This window comes from Siphateles boraxobius, unplaced genomic scaffold, assembly GCF_051911475.1.
Source record: "Siphateles boraxobius isolate OS27281-9 unplaced genomic scaffold, OSU_SipBor_1 8, whole genome shotgun sequence".
In the NCBI taxonomy this organism is placed as follows: Eukaryota; Metazoa; Chordata; class Actinopteri; order Cypriniformes; family Leuciscidae; genus Siphateles; species Siphateles boraxobius.
Window position 1 is genome coordinate 36,525,964 of NW_027509208.1, and position 17,810 is coordinate 36,543,773.

At 41.3% G+C, this 17,810-nt stretch overlaps 1 long non-coding RNA gene across 1 annotated transcript in view; it reads right to left on the reverse strand.

The window, feature by feature from the left end:
• LOC143729806 (uncharacterized) overlaps positions 1-17,810 on the reverse strand; it is a 102,483-nt gene that overhangs the window by 52,357 nt on the left and 32,316 nt on the right. The window contains exons 2-3 of the long non-coding RNA XR_013200077.1: positions 9,923-10,016; positions 9,640-9,830 (exon numbers count right to left, since the gene is read on the reverse strand). This is a non-coding gene — a long non-coding RNA (uncharacterized LOC143729806). The remainder of the gene's footprint in view (positions 1-9,639; positions 9,831-9,922; positions 10,017-17,810) is intronic.

The following is a 17,810-nucleotide window of genomic DNA, read 5'->3' on the forward strand; positions in this document are numbered from 1 at the left end:
CTGTCCAGCAGGGGGAGCACGAGACGCGACACTCTGCTTTAGCGCCCTATATGATGAGCTCGCAGACGGCCGGGGCTGCTCCCGCTCAGCAGCCCCAGGGACATGAATTTTTAAAGGGAGAAATTTCTTAAAAGCTGTTGTTTGCTTTTCCTTCTCCTGGAATTTATCGATGACATAATTTACAGCATCGCCAAATAAACCCAGGGGGGAGAGAGGAGTGTCTAAAAGGAAAGCTTTTTCTTTTTCTTTTATATTTGTCTGATTTAACCACAGATGTCTTTCTGCGGCCACCAGAGCTGCCATAGATCGACCCACTAGCTTGGCCGACTCTCTGGTTGCGCGCAGCGATAAATCAGCAGCTTGACGCAGTTCGCGAACCACGTCAGCACTGACCTCCTCACTCTCACTCACGTCCCTCAGCAGGTCAGCCTGGTATGCCTGCATAATAGACATAGTATGCAGACATGACGCAGCCTGTCCCGCCGCCGAATACGCTTTACCCACAAAAACCGAAATATTTCTAAGAGGCTTTGTGGGTAATGCCGGTGCCTTAACAGATGACGCAGCCTTGAGGGAGAGAAAACTCGCAAGCGTCTCTTCCACGCGAGGCATAGCCAAATAACCATATGATTTTGCCCCCACAATATTAGAATATGTTGAAGTCTGGGGACTAAACACTCTATATGACACCGTTTTTTTCCACGATTTCGACACCTCAGTGTGGAGATCGGGAAAAAACGGCAAGCACCGGCGTGGAGGTTGCACTCGTGACGGCAAAAATCTCTCATCTAATTTTGATTTAGAAACAGACTCCTGTCTAGTCACTGGCCATACAATGCTGAGTTTTTCTACAGCTCTTGTTAATACCTCCACTAGCTCATCACTTTCGGGAGTGTAAGGTGGCGAATCCTCCACATCTCCCTCATTTATAACTGGTGCCTCAGCCCGAGCGGAAGAAACCGCAGTGCGTGTTTCCGAGCACGGGACTGAGGCACTGGATCTCACAGGTGAAGGGAGAGATAAGGCAGAGCCCGTCTCTAACCCCGCTGAGAGATCCATCTGCGATCCCCGCGATACGCGTCGTCGCTCTGCCTTGGCAAGAGCGGGACCCAAACCGCGGGGAGCGCGCACCGACCCGCTCTCCTCGAAGAGCGCCCGGCGGGAGCGGAGCGTCCTTAATGGCAGACGCTCGCAATGCTCACAATCAGCTCCCTCGAGACCTGACTGGGCATGCTGCACTCCCAAACAAACAACACAAAGAACGTGTGTATCCCCACTCGTAATATAACGCGAGCAGAGAGGGACACACTTCCTAAACTGCTGTTCGTTCACCATATCTCTCTTAATATATATATATATATATATATATATATATATATATATATATATATATATATATATATATATAAATTGTTTGTGTGGTGCAGAGTATGTAAAGACAGACAATATTCACACAGGGACAGATTCACATATAGCGCGACTGAAGGCACAGAAAGCTGTTGCGCTTGTGTTTATGGGGTGCTTTATAGTTTCCTGGTCGATGACGTCACCCGCCTATGACGTTCCATCTCTCCATTGGGCTGATTCCATACGTGCTTCATGACGCACAACGCAGGGGCGTTCCCACAGCGTTTGACGCAGCTCGAGTTCCCTTGAAAGGGAAATCCAAGTTGTCACTTAGTACAACTTCATATTTGAAGTGGACTAAATTAAATCCAAGTTTAACAGTTTTTCTTTGTTCTACATTTTCATCCTTGTTGGGTAAGATACTCTGAAAAATAATTAATTACTAGGGCTGTGAATCTTTGGGTAGGCAGCGAATCGATTCGATTCACGATTCATAGGTTTTCGATTCGATTCAAGAACGATTTTTACAAATTCAGAAAGATTCGATTCAATGCGATTCACATTAAAATTCGATGCGATTCGAAATAATTCCATTCGATTCTTATTTTTTTATATGCATTCATAGGATTATTTAAATGTTTCCCCCAATGGGTCTTAGTCAGGGTGTGAATTATACAGCTGCCTTCGGGGGTCAGAGTGGGAACAAAAAAAAAAGAATTAACGACATTTTGTCTATTGTTAACATTAGTTCATGTTAGTTTTTAATGAATCTATTATTATAAAAAATATTTCCAAAGCCTATTAATTAGCATTTGTAAAAATGTAAACCAAGATTTAAAAAGGCTTTAAAAGTATAGTTAGTTCATCATGCTAACTATTTTGTAGGAACACAACCTTAAAGTGTTCCTGGTACATTAAACATCCTTCCATTGAGAGACTAAAAATACCATGAACTTTCCCAACTAAACCTTAACTAACGTTTCCTCATGGAATAGCTACTCTTTGTTCTCTTTATCCGACTGAACATTTTCCATGTGGTTCTGAAAGAAAACGCGCCGGGTGTCTACTTGTGCTATAGTAACGATTACGAATGCAACTTTAATGCGCATCTGATTGATGGATAAACCACGCGCTTTTATTTCAGTGTAATTAATGTTGTAGTTATTTCATCAGTTCAGTTTAACGACATTAAGTTACATTTCATTCATCATTCATGATTAATCGGAACCGTGTGCACTTTAGACACCTATTATACGTTTTCTCTTTCCATGTAATAAATGCGCACCCTTGAATAAGTGGGGTTTTACTTTAACTGCTCAGGACGGGTATGACCCATTTCCGTAAAACTTCAGTATCTTATCTTAAAGAAAATAACAGTGACGTTTCCACGCAACGAGCGCGTTGTTTCATAGCAGTGCCCGGGCAATGATATGGCAGCTTTATCAATGGCTTGCTTTCTCGATAGAGAGCTGTCATCTGCTCATGTGAACACCAATGGCTGTCCTGAGGAGAGCTCAAACATGGACTGCTCAAAAATCTGTAGATGAGAGCTATATGAGACCGAGCGCGAGCGAAATCCAGTGAAAGATGGTAAGAGTGCAGCGAGTATGTGAGAGCTGTGAGGACGCGAAATGACGCCGCACAACGCCTCAATTCGCGCATGTAGTCATTTAATGTTTATATGTTTTAAAGCACTGAATCGATATAGAATCGCAAATTATTCGATTCTTAGCATTTTAAATCGAATATTGACTGAAATAAACGATTCACGATTCGAAATACATTTTTCAAGATCGATACATATGCATCGTCAGGATTTGTAATCGATGCATCGAGAAAACGAATGCATCGTTACACCCCTATTAATTACTAGCTACTAATTACATCTTCAGTGGTGTAACCAGTTTACTGTACTAATTACAATCTAAAAAAGTATTGCATTACTTATTACTAATTACTTTCTAAATCCCATATCAACCTTGGCCAGTTGAATAATACAAGGATAGACATGAAACGATACTCGGTTACTAACGTAACCTTGGTTCTCTCTAGAGAGGGAACGAGTATTGCTTACGTTTAGCTTATGCTACGGGAAAGATTCATCTTCCCGAGATATTGAAGCCAAAAAATTATCCTTAATTTTGTATTCATTGTCAACGCAGTGCAGCAGCTAACAGACCTAGAGCAGGCCATCTTGCGTGCTCATTGGCTGCCCTGTGGGCAACTGCTGAAGCCTACAAGTGAGCCCGGCGTGACGTCACGCCCAATGAAGGGCGCCCGCGCCTTCATAGCGTCATAGCCCGCCAGAATGGGCGTGGCTTAGCGTATAAAAGTAGGGGCCGTAGGCTGAATTCCCTGGTTTTTCGTCGACTGAAGCGAAGTCGCTCGTGGCGCAAGCACGGCCGGTTACGCAATACTCGTTCCCTCGTACCGAGGTTAGGTTAGTATCCGAGTATCGTTCTCTTACGAGAGGTTCTCTCGTATTGCGTAAGTTTAGCTTACGCTACGAGAAGACTTTGTCAACGCCGTGCGCGCCAAGCATCCACCATGAGACCCCGAACTTTAAGGGGAACCCCATAAGTGGAAAAAATAAGGTGGCCAGCCACGCGGGCCATCACTTGTACATCAGCACACATAGGGAATACAGAGCAGCGCGCCGGTCTGTATAGGCACATGGCACATACCCTACTAGTGCAGCTCAACCAGGAGAGCTGAGTCACGTGAGAGTGATCTGAGCAGGAAGATCTGGGCAGAATACACCTCTCCTTCAAACTGACAAAAGTTTAGCCTGCAAGGCAGGAACTTCTAGGTTATAAAACCTGACAAAGGTAGACGGAGAGCTCCAGCCCGCCGCTAACATATGTCATGGATAGAAATCCCACTGGACCACTCCCACGACGAGGCCACGCCTCTCGTGGAATGAGCCCTGATGCCCAGAGGGCATTGCAGACCTTTTGACGTGTAAGCAGCTGCTATAGCGTCCACTATCCATCTGGACAGGCTCTGTTTCGAGGAGGCGAGACCCTTGGTGTGCCCACCAAACGAAACAAAAGCGGTTCTGAACGCCTGAAGGAGGCGGAGCGCGTAATGTAAATTCTCAGCGCCCTGACAGGGCAGAGGAGATTCACCTCAACTTCGTTGTCAGATGCTGGCAGAGCTGACAGCGAAATAACTTGCGCTCTGAATGGAGTGCACATCACTTTAGGAACATAGCCATGTCTAGGTCTGAGGATGACTTTAGAGTCATTCGGCCCGAACTCAAGACACGACGCGCTGACAGACAGCGCATGCAGGTCCCCCAAACGTTTTACTGATGACAGTGCAGTCAGAAAGACGGTTTCAGTGATCGATATTTCAACCCCACGGAGACTAGTGGTCCAAATGGAAAGGCTTTCAGGGCCTCGAGGACCAATGAAAGATCACACATAGGAACCGACGGGGGGCGCGGCGGGTTCATCCTTCTAGCTCCTCTAAGGAAGCAGATGACCAACTCAGGTCTTCCCAGTGACTGGCCGTGCGTCGATTTTGCGAACGCTGCCACGGCCGCCACGTATACTTTGAGCGTGGATGGGGACCTTCCCTTATCCAACAGCTCTTGTAGGAAGGTGAGCAGATGCGCCACCCCGAATGTCCGTGGGTCCAGACCTCTGTCGGTGAACAATCCGGAGAACACCGACCATTTAGACGCGTAGAGCCTTCTCGTGGAAGGAGCTCTAGACTGCGTGATCGTGTTCATCACTCCTTCTGGCAGGGCAACGAGTACCCGTTGATCAACCATGCGTGCAGAGACCAGTGCTCTGGATGGGAATGCCAGATCGCGCCGCGAGCCTGAGAGAGGAGATCCTCCCTCACCGGAATCGGCCACGGAGCTGTAAGTGACAGCCGTGCTAGTTCCGGGACCCAATTCTGATTCTCCCAACGCGGGGCTATGAGGAGCACCGAGTGGCGCGTTTCCCTGATTCTCTTGATCACCTGTGGTAACAGAGAGACCGGAGGGAAAGCATATAGCGGGAGGCTGGGCCAAACCTGGGCCAGCGCGTCCTCGTCCTTCGAGAAGAACGTCGGGCATTGAGCGTTGTCTTTTGACGCAAATAGGTCGACTTCCGCTCTGCCGAATAGGCGCCACAGCTTCTGGACCGTTTGGGGGTGCACGGACCATTCCCCTGGGGGAACATTGTCCCTGGACAGTTTCTCTGGGCCGTCGTTCAAATGGCCAGGCACATGCGCCGCCCTTAGCGAACGCAGGTGCATCTGAGACCAAATAAGGAGGCGTTCCGTCAGATTGCAGAGATTTCTGGATCCGACACCGCCCTGAGGTTTACATAGGATACCACAGACATGTTGTCCGAGCGGACAAGAACATGTTGGTCCTGTATGAACGGGAGGAAGCGCTTCAGCGCGTTCTCGACCGCTATCATTTCCAGACAGTTTATGTGAAAACACTTCTCTTGGTCTGACCATTGGCCGAAGACCGGTCTGCCCTCGAACAGCCCGCCCCTACCCGAGTTGGACGTGTCTGTCGAAATGACTTTCCGATAAGAGATGGTTCCCATCATCACTCCCTGCTGGTACCAGTCGGCTACTAACCAGGGCTGCAGAGCCGCTATGCGGGTCTGAGTCACTCTGATTTTCTGGCCGCCAGAAACCCAGGCTCGGCGGGACGCGCGAGCATTCAATCAGCGTTGGAGCGGGCGCATGCGCAGTAGGCCCAGCTGAAGCACCGCTGCAGCTGATGCCATACAGCCCAACATCCTTTGAAATGTTTTGAAAGGGAGAAAGCTACCCTTCTGGAAAGATGCGGCTAGGTGGCGAACACGGCGCGCGCGCTATGTCGATAAACGAGCCGTCATGGTCACCGAGTCCAGTTCTATTCCTAAACAGGAAATTGACTGGCTGGGCAGTAATGAGCTCTTGGTCTAGTTGACCGTGAGACCCAAGCTTTCCAGGTGACTGAGAAGCACTGCTCTGTGAGATAGCAGTTCTGTCTCTGACTGTGCCAATATCAACCAATCGTCCAGATAGTTCATTATTCGCAGCCCCTGACTTCTCAGGGGGGCGAGTGCCGCGTCCATGCACTTCGTAAATGTACGGGGTGCTAGGGACAGGCCGAACGGCAGGACGGTGTATTGATATACCTGACCGTCGAAGGTGAATCTCAAAAATTGCCTGTGACGGGGTATTATCTGAATCTGAAAATAGGCATTCTTCAGATCTAGAGAAATAAACCAGTCCCTCGGGCGAACGTGCGCGAGGATATTCCTGGTCGTAAGCATTTTGAACAGTCTTTTCGCAAGCACTTTGTTCAAATGTCTCAGATCTAGGATAGGTCTGAAAGCTCAGTCCTTCTTGGGTACGAGAAAATATCGGCTGTAAAAACCTGACTTGCTCAGAGAAGGCGGTACCTTTTCTATAGCCCTTTTGCACAGCAGCTTTGCTATTTCTGCGTGAAGTAGGTTTGTGTCGTAAAGAGAGCTAGCTGCGCGGCGCTGTGGTTAAAGACTTCGATTCGAGCCCGCAGGGTTGACATCGGAAGTTCCTTGCAGTGCTCGCATCCTCCGCCAGGATGGAGCAGCAGTCTCTCGTGGCGTGTTCCTCGGCCTCATCCTCCGAAGCGACGGCAGTGAGGCTCGTAAGCGGCAGTTGCGCGTCGGTGAGGAGAGGCGCGGAAGGCGAAAGCGAGGTTCTCCGGCGACCACGTCGCTGTGGCCACAGGTTCCGGTTGTCTCAGGGAACGGCGCTTCTTCCTGCGCGGTCCGACAGAGGGCGGAGTGACTGCTGCGGTGTTGAAGGCCTCGAGTCGAGCCCGCAGGGTCTATAGCGGAAGCTCCTCACAGAACTCGCAGCCCCCGGATGCGAGGGCGAGCTCTGCGTGTTCCAGGCCCAGGCAGAGAGCACAGATCAGGTGGCGGTCTCCGGCGCTGAGCGGGGCTCTACACGAGCCATAGGAAATGCGAGGCATCTTTAAAAAGACGCTCGCTGCTCTTTTCGAATATATATATAGCAAGGCAAAAGGATACGTCGCCGGATAGCGTAGCTCGCACGGATGGCTGAAGGTGGCGAAGACGGCCGGCTTCCTCAGCACTGTCCTAAGCTGGCTGTTCGCTGTTCGACGGCGACGGTGGCTTCTCTCAGATCTAGCGATGCGAAGAGCTTGCTGAAGAGACGAAAAATCAGGGAATTCAGCCTACAGCCCCTACTTTTATACGCTAAGCCACGCCCATTCTGGCGGGCTATGACGTTATGAAGGCGCGGGCGCCCTTCATTGGCCGTGATGTCACGCCGGGCTCACTGGTAGGCTGCAGCAGTTGCCCGCAGGGCAGCCAATGAGCACGCGAGATGGCCTGCTCTAGGTCTGCTAGCTGCTGCACTGCGTTGACAATGAATGCAAAATTAAGGATAATTTTTTGGCTTCAATATCTCGAGAAGATTAATCTTTCCCATAGCGTAAGCTGAACTTACGCAATACGAGAGAACCTCTCGTAAGAGAACTGCTCTTTTAATTCTTTCAAATAAAAAGTATGCAATTGCATATATTATTCTTAAACTGACCACAATATTCCAAGGGAGAAGGTTACATTAATAACATATTTGATCAAATTAGATGTTAATCTTAAATCCACTATTGTTTTACATAGAATTGTTCTATAGTCTATCCACCTTATTCCTGACGAGCTTACTGCGTTTTGAATTATGGGTGGCACTTCCGGTTTGGGGAACTCCCATTCAAAAAGACTGAAACGAATCATTTCAAATCATAAGATTGCCCTACAAATAAAGCTGATCCGTCAGTTTGACTTAATGAGCTATCAGTTTTCTTTCATGTTTTATCTAAGAATAACATGAGAATAACGTAACACTTGGTATTTTAACGTGACAGGTTTTAATAAGAATATCTATAGTTCAGAGCTCATTCTTTTCCTCATGATTATTTTCTTTTTTACTTTTGAATTTCGCTGTAATAGTATGATAAAGGTAAACATATACTGCACATTTGTGGTCTGTTCTCCCGATTTAATTTATGATGTATACCAATTCACTGGAATACTCCCCAAATCCTCACTTCTCTTTCCAGGTTTGGTTTCACAGGTAAATATATTTTATTATCTGTCAAAATTACTGAAATGACTTTAAAAGAGTATCACGCAATGCTGAAGTAAAACATTTTTTTTTATTATTAAGGCAAAGTATGTTACATAATATACAGATTACCACCGATTTTGCTGTGGAAAGATACTTTTTCATAGATTATTCATGGTCTGTTGAAAGTACCTTGTTTATGCTTTTACACTTTTAAATATCCTTTTAATGTTCAATGGTTGAAGGGTAAGAAGAATAATATAATGTCATCGTACACGGTTTAAAAATATATAATTGCGTCCAGAGCTAGCCTTTCACTGATTGTTTACAGCTTAACGGATGTTACACCCATAATTCGCGCAAAGCGTCATGGGGCGCAGGAATACTGTGGATACAGTAATAATGTAATTACATCAGAAGTAACTAATTAAATTACAAAAAAATTAAGAATTATGCCTTAACTTTACTTTTTCTTACAAAGGCATTACATCCAACATGGAATGTCATATTTTCTTCTCATTAAAATTACAAAAATATAAAGAATATCTGTGCCAAATACCTATCCGGGGATCAAAAAGTCCCAAAACTTTAGGTGTGTGGGTTAAAAAAGTAATGAAAAGTGAAAGTTTTCACTTAGGGGCAGTTGTTTGGGGCTGAATAAAGTTAGTGAGAGATTTCCCATCCTCCTTAAGTGGAAGCTTTGTATTTTTCATTAGTCCGTTAAAATAATGAACTTCTTTCTTTTTTTACAGTGTGTAAATTTTTTTTTGCAAGGTAACTGTTTTCCCCTTGCCTCTCACAATATCACATCTGGGCATGCCGAGACTTTTGCCTGTCCCGCTGAATGAAGCTCTTCCAACCTTTTATGTTTGAGTATGTATTTTTGCCTTGGCAAATTAGTCTGTCAAATTAGCCCATGGGCTTTGTCAACATTCCTGATGTCTGATGCATCAGAACATCACCTGATATTACATTTGAATACAAATGACATGCTGGAAGATGCCAAAAAGGGTCATTAGCAGCATGTTCAGTTGACATAGTATATAATAATTCATAGTAAACAATAATAATAATAATAGTCAATCTCCAGGGAAGATCTGCCCCACCACGCTTCACAAAGAACTGAATAACCCCTGAATATTGGCAGAAACAAGCTGCCTCGTGCAGGAATGAACTTGTGTAAATATATCAACATTATAAGACCCTCATTATTACCTCATAAGCCAGACACAACAGCGTCTCATCAAAGAAGTCCAGGCGCAGATGGGCCTCCTTTTTTGTTTGTTATAAGGATGAAATGGATCAGATGATAAGCACTCTTTGGTTAGCAGTATAAACAGACTTGGAGATATACAAGCACAGACAGAATCTGCGGGAATTTTCTGCACTGATTTTGGAAGGTAAATCTGCAGAAAGGCATTAAAATGTGTTAAAGGTGGGTAACACACATGTATTCATCGCTTAAATTAAAGCCAAAATATTTCATAAACAAACACACAAACTGCGGTGGATGTGAAGAACGTTTAAAATCGGTGGAGTTTTCTGCAGGTGTAGATTCCATCTAGGCTTGGAAATCATCAATTTTTTTCTCCCTGTAACCACATGATGTAAAAAAAAAAAGGATGTGTATCAAAAACAATTTACTGATAAAATAGATATTGGATGATCATGAACATGGAGTTTAACCACAACCAATATCACCAGTCAAAACAAATACTGAGGCGCCAAAGAAAAGCAATCAGACATTTGGAGTTTTGATTGCAATCAATATATGTCTGAAAATACGCCGGCATTAGTGACAGAATTAGACATTGTAGGTTTTGTTGATGCTGTTACTCACAATAAAAGTATCTGTCAGATACTTTTTATTTAACCTAAATGATTGTGGAGAAATCTGTCAAGAGAGTGTTTTATCCCAAAATTTAAAAGAAAATAAACATTATTTTACAACCATTAATGTTTTTTTTTCTCCACATTGTGACATTATTTTTTATACTTTTAAGCAATTTTCCCCTTAAATTCTCATCACTGTAATGTGAAAGAATATATTTTTCGTTACATTAATTCAAAAAGTAATATATATTAATACTAAAAGTATTTATACAACATTGTAGTATTTGTTGTACTACCTTTAACTGATGCAGATTTAATAAAAAAAAATATTGTATTAAGTATTAAAGTTAAAATATGTCATTACATAAAGGAGAATGACTATATTTTGCTTCATGTAAAAACATTTTGTTTTTCTCTCGATTCTGCGGGTGAAATATGGCATGTTTTTGCATGATTCGCTCAAGTGCTTTCAAGACTATAATAAATTCTGTGCTCTCCACCCTGTACAAGTATAAATTAGCGCAGGGCAGAGGGCACTTGCAGGCTTATGGACTGGACTGTAAACGTGGTCATGCTACTTATATGGAGACTGCACCAGTAATACGGCGAATTATACGATAAATTCACTCCAGATGTGGCAATCATCCCCAGCTCTCAACCTGACAGTGTGCACAGCAGCATCTGCAGTAGCTTTTCAGTGATCAACTCTCCCTCTATCTGTCTTTTTCACAGACACACTCACACAAACACTGCGGACAGTCCACAATGTTTGCGTTTTTTCAAGAGATTGCTTCCATACCTGCACTGCAAACACTCTGTGACTGCGTTTCCTTCCACTCACGCTGAAATAAAGGCCGTATTAGCAAATAGTGTTTATTTAACCCCTTAATAGATGCACTCTGGTGGAAGTTAGGTGGAGGCCCTTCTCAAAACAAAGCCTGTAGTTCTCTGCAGCTGACACTTTGATTAATGTGAACTAACACTGCAATTACCACTGTTGCTATTGAAGATCAGAGACGGGTTGTGAAGTGCATTACAGTTGCTAGAATCATAAGATAAGCTAACTAAAAGAAATCGTTATCTAAGCTAAAGATGTTAAGAAATACACTACAGAAATATTATCCAAGTTAAATTGTAAGCTGATGTTTCAATAGTTCCACTACAAGCAACATGGCAAAAGTACTGTGCTACTATTAAGCATGTTCATATTTGTATAATTTCTACAAGAATTCAGTTCAAATAATTTAAAAAATTTTGTAATTATGAAATATTAAAAACCATTTTAACACATATGTTTATTAATATAGTTATAGTATATATTAATTCTTTCCCCGCCATTGGTGGAATTTTCATCGTTCTGAATCTGATCCAGACGTAGTCTTTAACAAAAACGCACGTTCAGATATTCACAACAAAATATTCTGGGGGCACTGAAAGTTTTGTGAAAATTATCAAAAATGCTGGCGTTGGCAGGGAAAGAGTTAAAATGAAATTTCTTTAGAAAAAAACTATCCATTGTTAAAAAAAGTGTTTACTTTGGTATTGAATTATTAACTTAATTATTACTATATTCTGTACCATGGTTTTTAGGAGGTCCTTCAAAAAAAAAAATACTATTAAGGCAAAAGTCAAAATATGGTACGTTTTGGTACTTTAAATGCTTTGTTGTATATTAATTAGTGGTCGACCGATATGGGTTTTTTGATGGCCGATGCCGATATCTTAGAGAGCAGGGTGGCCGATGGGCGATATAAAACCGATATTTATATTTATATATCAAGCATATACACACACACACATATATATATATATATATATACACACACACACTTTATATTTATAAAAATAAATATTTAATAAATTAGACAAATTTAATAAATATTTAAAATAAATATGCTTAGGCCCTATACTTTAGATGGCAACTTCTTGAATCTGCAATCCTATTACATTATTTCTCACAAATAAAGTAGTTGTTTAAAAATATATGAATATGTGAATAAAAAGGAAGTAAACACTGTAAAAGTAAACTCAGTAATCTGGTAATTTCATGCGCAATGATAATCATATTTTTTTTACTTTGACTTTTGACAAGGTAACGCTAATTTTACATACAGCACACAGTGAAAACGACATGAATATGACACAGTGGGCAACTGGATATAGCACAGCATATTTTAAAATGAAGGATTTAAAGTTTTTCGATCGCGTCTCCTGTGAAGCTGATCTTCTGTTCGCATTCACTCACTTCGCACGGACCGTCACGTAACACGTTTATTAAATTGATCGAAAGTGACAGTCAAGGGTTTTACAGTGTTTTTTTATTAAAAAAAAAAACTGTTTCATATGATGAACAAAGTTGAAAGAACAGCATTTCTTTCAGCATAACAGCATTAACACATTATACATTTCATGCAAAATTATTTGGTTTCCACAAAAAAATTAAACTGTTTTCAACATTGATAATAATAAGAAATGTTTCTTGGGCAGCAAATCAGCATATTAAAATGAATTCTCATCATGAAGGATCATGAAGACTGGAGTAATGATGCTGAAAATTCAGCTTTGATCACAGGAATAAATGACAGAATAGCCCATGTTAAATTGTAATAATGTTACAGGTTTTTACTGTATTTTTGATCAAATAAATGCAGAAGAGAATTAAAAATCTTACAGCCCCCAAACTTTTGAACAGTAGGCTAGTGTACAATAGTGCATTACTATAATTAGGGTAGTTTGGTAAAAGTCACTGACTAATTACAGGCGAGTTGAGAGCACAAATCACAAAATATTTAGTGGTCATGAAAACGTATTCAGATTTAGCATATTAATGATGCATTCACCTCATAAATCATGACACACTACTCTAGCACAGGAAAGTGCATGTAAGTTCAAGTGCATGCTTTTAAAATTAAAAAGTATTGGTATCGGTATCGATATCGGCGATACTTGCCCTGTATTTACTTGGTATCGGATCGATACCGAATTTTGCAGTATTGCCCACCCCTACTTCTCAGGTGCTGGTGTTCTAATCAGGGCCCGTCAAAATAAAAGTCTGCAGCGCCGTCAAAATAAAAGTCCCGCGTCCAACACATCGGCCAATTAGAAAAACGTATCGGCCGATGCCGATATTTTTAAAATATCGGCCGATATATCGGCCGTGGCGATATGTCGGTCGACCACTTATATTAACTCTTTTTCTCAGAAAATGTGTTTAGCTTTTGCTTCACATGTAGGTGTTGAACTCAATAAACACTTTCTTTATCACTGGCAAATGATATGATGCATTGGTTTAATTTTCATTGCAAGTAAATATCAACCTCATCCAACACACTTTTTTGTTTTCTGTCTCCCTAAGTATTTTGAAACATTTATATGGAGTGAGAAACTGCTTTGAACATTTTAGTGTGAGAGTGAGCTGTTCAAATAATTCAGAATGATTCACTGAAATGAGCTGATTAAAAAAACTGCATTAACTGCACCATAAAGTTGTAATTTCAAGTTGAAAACAGGAATTTGATTTGATAAATTACATTGATTACACACGTAATTTACATTTATATTTGCATTACTGTTAAAAAGGCTCCTGCCTTTGTCAGTATGTGAAAGAGAGAAATTAAAACAAATTATATTCCGATAAAAATCACTCAAACATAAACTGAAAATTGTAATTAGGATTAAGTAGGAAGTATATGCATAATGAAATAAGTCATATTGTCAGGGAAAATATAATCAATAAAACAGCATTGCAACGCAAAAAACAACATGACTTAAAAGAAAAAAACTAAGCCATAATGTACAGATCATATAGGCATCCTCCACATAAAGTAGTTTTACCAACATGACAAATAATCAGAAAAACTAATTATGATACTTTGCTGCTATAGCAGAGCAACTCGGAGGAAACAAATTCAGCTCATTATGTTGAAGTCAAATTTGCTTTATGGACAGTCTTTCAGTCATTAGAACCAACACACAATGAGGAAATTGTTTTTACAGGAAAATGAATTCCCTTGACACGCTCTTAAGGATCAGAGAAGGCAGTGTCTCCATCAAATTACATTACGAGACAAAAAATGACAGTGTAAATGAAATCAAGCAAACTCGTTGCGCTTTTACAGATGGTGCACGGCCTCTGTGCTCGCTGAGGTGTGCATGTCAAAAATCACTACGCAAAGAGTCGTGATCAGCAAAAACAGCGGCTCTGTTGATCGAGTCGTGGTGGTTTGACCAAATGTAGCCGAGAGCACTTGTAGCTGTCCTGTCCATTTACAGGCTGAAACGGGTATGAAAAAAGACGTCACAACGGGAAAAGGAAGTTTGCTTAGCTGTTCTTTTCGGAGCCAGGTGCAAAAGTTGGCCAGACTCTTTCTCGTATGCGACCGTTTTAAGTCAGTTTTCATCACCTAACATCTTTATCAAACCCATGGGCCTAGTTTGTGTTTTCTTTTTCTCCTCCTTCTTGGGGGGCCGGCACTGTAAATTACAGAGGGGTGATGGAGAGAGGTCCCTCGTGCCTTTGCACATGATTAATGCATTTAAATGTTCACGTAAAACATGCACTGCTCAGACTCTTTTTGATTACAAGTAGTTCGGTTGTAAAGTGCCTCTGCAAACCGTGCTCTTTTCTTTGACTTTGACTGTTCTGCATCTTGAATTTTCCACTTGCTTTTTCATTCTTTCTTATACAACATTTGCCTGTAAAGTTAAATGGTTTTACTGAGTGGAAAGGATGGCGTAGGGATTTATTTGACCCACAGAAGATGGTGCTCTGTATGGACTGCTTGGAAGAGCTGTATTCTATCTCTTCAAACTAATAGCGCTAGGCGTTTTACTGAGTTTAATTCCTTTTTGTTGGCTGCAAATTTATTGATGGTAATATTGAAATGCAACACACTTGGGAGGACTAAAGCAATAAGAGAACCATTTGGAGCAATCTCGAAACTCTCAGACTCTATCAGTCTAGCACTCACAAATGTATGCCATTGAATGCAGATATTAGTGAAAAGTTGACCTGATTTCTTAAAGTCACCATGAAATCAAAATTGACAATTCTTGTTGTTGTTGTTGTTTTTTTATGGAATATTGCGGTATTTATTATAAATGAAAATTATGACTTCAAGACTGTTCTGATTAACTCATGGCAAGCTTGGTTGATTTAAAGCTTGTTAACTTAGATGATGTTATCAATGTGCACCATCACTACGATGAATGATATGTCAATCAGCATTATCATCTATCATTTATTCAGAACATGTATCTATTGCAATAAAATTAAGAGAAACCAATAATAGTCAGTAATATAAAATAAAGATTACATTGAAATGGCATTGTATGCAATCATTTCTAGGATATGAGGTATGAAATTTTGAAAACACATCATAGAGCAGTTTTAGCCAGAGAGAGACTACCAAAAACGGGCACTGTTCCCCATGATAAAGACAAACTTCTCTCATTACTATTTCTATCGCAGTTCATTAGCTCAAAGCGTCATGAGGATCTACTCTTGTTTGTTATTTGTTTGGGTGTTTGTGAGGGTTTCAAAACCCAACCCCGTGGCAGTCTGGGTGGTCGTCTAGACTGCCAAAGATGCCCCCTGAATGTTTGTATTCTGGAGATTTATTTGTTTGTATTCATGATGAATATGCAAAATGGAAAGTGCAACCCTCTTTAGCACATCCTGCTAACAGCAGGTCGTTCATCCGTCCAGACTGTGGTTGGTCTGCTCAGACACTGACTGGCATACATGGGTGACCAAGGTGCGTTGGCACACCCCACCCACTCTCAGTTTAGTGGGCAAACATTTATTCACCAATCCAAGTGTATAATCACCCTTTCTGAGCGCAGCACAAAAATATGCCGAAAATGTCAATAGTGTTTAATATTCAGAAAAAAAGGTTTGCAGCGCACAAATAGACAAATAAATGTGTTTTTTTTATTAATGGTACATTGATGCCATTCTTATATACAGTAGCCACAGTAAGTACATAAATAAATAAAGTTTATTATATAAACTGTATATGTAGCTCAACATAAATGTTTCAAGTGGTTTCCCCCAATTTCAACTGAAAATGCAGCTTTTAATGACTTCTGCAGTCTCAAAATTATTCAACCCATTGAATAGAATCCCCCACAACAGCACAAATCTGCAAAACAGATGTCGAATCAAGCACACCTGATGCAAGTAATCAAGGGCTTCATTAGTTGCACCAGGTGTGCTTGAGCTAGAACACATGAAATATCTGAACTGGCTAGGATTGTTGAGTGTCACGTTTGACTGTGTGTTAGAAATATGGCTAAGTCAAAATAATGGTCCAAAAAATTGAGAAGATATCATCGCCCTTCACAAACAGGATAGTTTGACAGAATAGAACAGGACACAAAAAGATAGCAAAGCCACTAAATGTTCCTAGAGAAACCATTGGAGGCATAGTTTGCAAGAAAAACCCTTGAGTGATTGCAAAAGACCTGCAGCAAGACTTGTAGGCAACAGGCATTGAGGTTTCAGCTTGCACAGTAAGACGCATACTAAACGCATGCAGTTTCCATGCCAAAACTCCAAGACATACACCACTACTGACCCAAAAGCACAAGAAAAGTGCTCAAAATCATGTAAATAAGCCAGAGAAGTTTGGGGATTTTGTTCTGTAAAGCGATGAAACCAAACTGGAACTTCTTGGCCCTATGGATCAGCGGTATATCTAGAGGAAGAAGTTTCTACTAAGTACTAAAGAAGCTTGCCATGAAGGGGTTAAATAATTTTTAGACTACAGAAGTCATTAAAAGTTGCATTTACAGTTGAATTTGGGAAACAACTTGAAACATTTGTTGAGTTTAGCTATTTCAATTAACTTTGTTTGATTTGTTCATTGCAAACAGCTGAAAGTATTTTGCCACAAAACCTGATTTGCAATGGGGTTGAATCATTTTGATAACATTGCATATTTAAAAAAAATAAAAAAAGTGGAATACACCTGTGGTTACTCTGAAACCTTTGTGAAGTTTTAATTCTAAAATTTGCTTAGTTTAGCTCTGACAAATAAATATATGTTTATATACAGTGGTTTTTTTTTCTCAAATAACTCCAGTGTACTTTTCACAATGTCGATGGTATTATCAGGTTACATGTCCAAGGTGACACTTTTTTTAAAAGTGTAAATAGCCAATTATTCTGTAAACATGGAATTTGTTATTTAATTGCATTAGTTGTTTATAAGTCCTAGCATATTTTGTAAATCTTTGAAAACTCAACCAGCAATTCACATTGTCCATTACTTCAGGCTCACTGAATAGAGATTTGACCTGCTGTCAGGTTTAAAAAATAAAAAATAAAAAAATTCTCCTCTCCACACTCGCTTTGTATGCAGTTTGCCTGGGCTGCTACTCTAGTCATCTGGTACATATTACCTGCACATATGCTCCAGACAGCACCGGTTGACATTCAGGGTTAAACAAATCCAGCCAGCGTACAGGCCATAGATCAGTCCAACACCAATGTGCTCACACTGGCTACTGTGTACATCCACTCTGCCTGTTTTTCTACAGCTGCAACAGAC